The sequence below is a fragment of the Simochromis diagramma genome, unplaced genomic scaffold (assembly GCF_900408965.1).
Source record: "Simochromis diagramma unplaced genomic scaffold, fSimDia1.1 OVJJ01000229.1, whole genome shotgun sequence".
Classification (NCBI taxonomy): domain Eukaryota; kingdom Metazoa; phylum Chordata; class Actinopteri; order Cichliformes; family Cichlidae; genus Simochromis; species Simochromis diagramma.
In genome coordinates, this window is record NW_024386869.1 from 19,060 (window position 1) to 24,756 (window position 5,697).

Genomic DNA, 5,697 nt, shown 5'->3' on the forward strand with positions numbered 1-5,697 from the left:
TAGCGTGTGCTCCTTGTCTTTGTGTGTCACTTTAACCATGCATTTGCCTTTCACAGGTATTTCTGCACCTGAGTATTGTTGCGAGATCGATCAACTTTAGACCAGACAACAAACGACGGAGGCTCCGGAAAAGTGCAATCAAACAATGAGTTTTATTATCACAGGAGAACAACCAACCGTCAGCATACGGATTGTCTGCTCTGACAAGAATACATTGGGTTCTGGTTTTATAGGACAAAATATCACACCTACGTCAATGCAGTTCAAAAATACATGGTGACAGACGGACAAAAGTTCAACTCGTACAGACAAGGGTTCATCACATATACTTTTAATAACTATAAACTGACATATAACTTCTCCTTTCTTCATTACTTGCCTTTTAAGGTAATAACTTCAGGTCTTAGCTTTTCTGAGAGCTAATAATTGGACCCTCGTCATTAATCACTAAGTAAAGTACTTTAGCAGCCAGTCTCAAACTGAAGTAGAAGACGCTTAGGCCTTCACTCAAACCTGCTACTAGATTAATATGTGTATCGTAAGCGTGCATGCAATTAACCTGCTATGTTCTCATCTCCCCTCAGCATGTATCATCTGGACACTCTCACCAGTGAAGCTTAAAACCTTCTAGAATGGAACATCAACTCTAACCAAGCACATTTATGCATTGTGTATAAAATGAACTCAACCTATAAAAATAGAAAGGTCAATGTGATGACAGACATATTCAATGCAATATAAACCCTGTAGGAAATATTACTGATAAATGATACTGTGAAACATGTTATTAATACATTCTTCATAAGGCAAATTATATGGTAGCAATAAAAGAATCTCTGAATCCCAACAGTATCCACTCACCTTCACCTTCGTTGCATGCATTTTAGGTCTAGGTCTGATTTTCTTGAACTCTGCTTCTGATATGACATTCACTTGAGCTCCAGTATCCAGCTTGACTTTCATGAGTGTGTCATTCACTTTGAGTGTCATTATCCAGTCCTTTTAACCTGTCTTATTGTCTTTCACTGCAGCTACACAGAGTTCCTCTGTGTCTTCTTCATCCACAGTATGATAGGTACAACGTGAAACGTTGCTTAAATCTTCTCCAATTTTCAGCCACATTTCCAGTCAACTGAAGAATCGGTGGTGGGTGTAAGCCATCCATGGTTACGTCGCTAGGTCTCTTTTCTCTCCCTCGGCGAGTTAGCTACACTACGTTCACTGCTAAGCTGATCCGTCGGTACTGCTATATTGTAGTCCGTTACCTTTCTTCAAGTCCATCTTCTGACACCATGTCTTGTTTCTTTATGTTGTTGTGGGTTCTTAAGAATGACACCATTACTTGAAGAGAAGGTATTTTATCGAACTGTGGTTCACATGTAAACAAAGCTTCGCCATCACAGTCTACTCCGAGGTAACTCCCCCTGCTCTCTAGCTCCCCCTACAGTCTAGGAGTATTAACAACATAAAACATGATACTAGGCAAATAAGGATTTGCTGTTATCATTACACCTGATAATTAGAAGTTTATCTTTAACCAACTTGGTCGATCTTCTTTCCGTTTTTAGACATGTATGAATGCTGTTACAATAAAAGAGGTACTGCAGCTTTTAAAAGGGCCCACTCTGGTCAACCGCTAATTTACTTTTTTTTATTTTTTTTATTTTTTTGTTGTCCCGTTTGGATCTTTAGCCATCAGAATTGTTGTCTTAAGGCCAAGAAAGATGTCAAGTGGATTTATTTTACCAAGTGGATCATCATGGCCTTGCCATATTGGTCCATTTGATTGACCTTTATTATAATTATGTATTTATTTTATTTTCGGTTGCTACAAACGGGACAGACATGACTGGGGATAGGACAGGGAGAAAGAATGAAAGAAAGAGAGGGAGAGAAAGAAAAACAGAGGGGAGAAGAGACGGTGAGAAAGGGGGGAAGAAAGAGAGAAAAACAAACAAAACACCTGGATCACCTGTATGGAGAAAAAAAAACAGAAGAGAAAACAAAGAAAAAAGAGCAACATAATAAATACAACACCATCACAATAAACTAACTAGCAGTAGATAACAGTAGATACTAAATATTAAACGCTATTGTGCAGCATGCAAGATAGACAGCGCACAATGTGCTTTGAGGCAGCAGCCAAGAAAGGTGTAGTCCGCGTCTGTGAACACCCGTGTGTACACCTGTGTGCATACCTGTGTGGATCAGCATGCTTGTATTCCAAAGGTTTCTCCATGTAACGATCTGCTAGGGAGTGTGGGGAGCCATAGCCCCGTCCACCAGGGTATGAAGCAGGTATGGAGAAGATCCAGGGCCCAGACATCCAGAGGCCCCAGAGTACAGGGACCCGAGGAGGACCACCAAAAGGGGGGGAACCGTGCCACCCTCCTGGGAAGAGCTGAGTAGAGCCCCAAACGAGAGGTCACTCAGCAGAACCACCAACACACCAACGTCTGAGGGCATCAGCCACCGGCAGGGAGTGTGGTGAGGGGAGATAAGCCTCCGTACTTTGGAGGGCCTGAGATGTTCCCAGAGAGGTTGAGTCTAAGACCCAACCTGACATATAGACACAGACGAACAGGCACACGCGGACACAGACGTGCATTCCCACCCCATATACACAACCAAATACTCGGCACTCACCCAACGTGTAGACAAACACAAATAGACACTGCACAGACAGTCGCACTCCCCAAACATACTCTAAACCCCAGGTCCAGGTACCCCCGCCCCCAGAGGGGCAAGCCGCACCTAGACCCAGGAGATGTTACCCTTCTCTCTGGGGTGGAGGCAAGCGGACGACCTCCTTATCTGCAGTAGCAGGGAGGCCCCGCATCCCAGACCCCAATCTGACGGCCAGCACCTCCTCCCAGCCCCCCAGCCCTGACGGCTAACAGAACCGGGGTGAGTGAAGACCCCAAACCTCCCTACGCCCGCTCATATGTAGTGTTGCTGTGTGCTGTTCTAAAGTGAATGTAAAACACAGGAGAGCATGGTACTAGCTTCCTCTCAGAGAGCAGCACGGCTCCTCCCGAAAACCCTCAGTGTCTATATGCATTTAAAATTGAGGGTAGGGCACCAGCGCCAGAGTTGGGTTGGAATACACCGACCATCCTCTGGATGCTGTAAAACGTGCCCACCCCCAAGGCCCTATATGTATGTGTTATGTGAGAGTGTGAGTAATGTGGATGTCTAGGTTGCAGAATAAAATTGAGGCACAGGCGGCCAGAAGGGGACAGAGCACCTGCACCCCAAGCCCTGCGTGTGTGTGGGTGTGGTGGAGCGGGAATAGGGAGGCAGCTGAGGATGGGGAGGGAAGAAAGGGAGGGGCAAGTGGCCCCTCCCTGGGGCCAGCTCCCCCACTTTTTTTTTTTTGTGGCCAGTAGGCACCCCCACACTCTGGAACCCACCAGGGCGAGTCCGGGTCAGCCCACCCGACTCGACCCCAGAGAAAACTGAGTCCTGAAATGGGTTGGTAAAATATTAAGTTTCAACCTAGTACTGTAAAGTGTTTATATTTTTAGTAGCGTGTCACACAAACAGCAAATATTCTCACAACAGTAAGAAATCTTTTGGGGTGCTTTGATTCATTTAGCCCCCAAAATGGGCTAAAAATGCCTCTGGTCTCCTATCATGCTTTAAAAATTAATTTTGTTATTGTACAGTTAAAGATCGTCAGTTTGGTAATTCATCAATAAACTAAATATTCAACATTTTTTTTTTTTTTTTGTTTGTTTTATTTATGGATATGTTATAGAGAAGATGAAAGTGTGCATTGTATGAGTACAGGTGATATTTGACCTTAGTTTCCCATATTAGATTAATCATTATTAATGATGAAGAAACTGAAATAGTAATTAGGGGGCCAGATATGGCAGCCTCGCTTCTGTCAGTCTGCCCCAGGGCAGCTGTGGCTACAACTGTAGCTTGTCTCCACCAGTGTATGAATGCGAGAGTGAATGAATAGTGGCATTGTAAAGCGCTTTGGGTGCCTTGAAAAGCGCTATATAAATCCAATCCATTATTATTATTATTATTTTAAATTTGTTTTTGTTTTGGGTTTTTTTGTTTGTTTGTTTGTTTTTTGTGCTTTGATAATGAATTATCCACCTGTGCTTAATCATCTATGTATATCCCCAAAAGTTGATTCTGTTCATCTGTACACAGTGTATTCAGTGGAAGAAACGTTTCATCACTCATCCAAGTGACTTCTTCAGTCTCAGCTGACTGCAGGTTTCCCCAATCTTATAAACAGTACATTTGCATAATGACTGAAACCAGCCCACTGAAGGAACAATGGGCTGGGAGGTCAGTTCTGTTGATTTAGCCAGTACTGTTGTTAACAGCCAAAAAATACCATCTATATAAATTCAGTGTCTAACGTTAAGTAACTTTACTACAGTACTTGGCTTGGAGAAAATGCTGCAATATTTAATACTGCACAGCAGGGGGAAGAGTAGGACTGGTGAAATGTGCTGCAGACGTTCACTCAACTGTTGGTTGTCAAATGCAAAATTTCTCTGTAGGCAACTTGCAACGCTGATCATACTGATTTTTCTGACCAGCCAAACCTTTACTCTGGGCTTGGTGGAAAAGTTGTTGTATGAACTTTCTAAAGCCTGCTTCCCTTATCCCTACTTAAAATTTGTTGACTGTGCTTAAAAGCAAATTTTGTGGCAGGAAAAAAAACAGTTTGAATTAACTCTACTAATTTTGGCAAGAAGAGTGGTCAAGTATCCAGACCGAATTATATCAGAAGCATCTACGCTTTTTTGACCCTGTGTGGCTTAGAAAAAATCCAAAATAATTTAAAACTTGTTCACCAAGCCTGGCAGACACAAGGCTCACTTGTGGATTTACTTCACAACAAAATACAAGCACAAAATACCTTGAGGAAAAGACAATTTAAGTAAGTAAGTAAACTTCATTTATTAAGCGCTTTTCATAGACAGGCTGTACACAAAGATTAAAATAAACAGAAAGTTGAGTAACAAAATACTGTAGACAATAATCGCAATATAAAACGTTAAAGGTAAATACAAAATGTAAAATTTCAAAAGCATTGATCAACAGAAGGCTTGTTTAAACAGAAAAGTTTAACTGCTTTTTAAAGGATTCCACAGAGTCAACCAAAGATAGTTGTGGTTGGTGGTAGACTGTTCCACAGACTTGGTGACACAGACTAAAAGGCTTCCCCTTTTGTCTTTAGTCCTTTACGGGGAACAACCAACAAACTCTGAGTCTGTGAGCAGAGACAATGAGCAGCAGTGTATTTTATAAGAAGCTTGGATAAATAATGTGGAACCCGGCCATTTATTATTCTGTATGTGAAAACAAGAATCCTAACAAAAATTCTAAAATCAATTTGAATTTGAAGAAGAAAAGAAAATTTACAACGTACACTGTATTTGCCGAAAACAACTGCTAGCTGGTTGGCTACAAGCCTTTCTAAAATCTTAGCAATAAACAGTAATTTTGAGATTGGTAGGTACGTGCTAAGTCGGTAACTGCTAAGAAATGACGGGTCAAGCTTTGTTTGTTTGTTTTTTCTCTTGGTAAATAATGAAGCCTTCAGTAGGTCAATATTACTAACTCTTTTCTTTTTTCAGCTTTGAGCTTTAGTTTTTCCTCTAGCCAAAGCTTTGCTCATTTTTGTCATTTCCGTGATGACCTTCATGACCCTGCTGTGCTCAC

At 41.8% G+C, this 5,697-nt stretch overlaps 1 long non-coding RNA gene across 1 annotated transcript; it reads right to left on the reverse strand.

Annotated features, from left to right (window-relative positions):
- Positions 1-202: 202 nt before the first annotated feature.
- LOC120733308 lies at positions 203-4,421 on the reverse strand. Its single transcript, XR_005695787.1, has 3 exons — positions 4,409-4,421; positions 1,217-1,221; positions 203-856 (listed from the first exon to the last, which is right to left on the reverse strand). It is a non-coding gene; the product is annotated as an uncharacterized LOC120733308 (long non-coding RNA).
- Between the last annotated feature and the right edge of the window lie 1,276 nt (positions 4,422-5,697).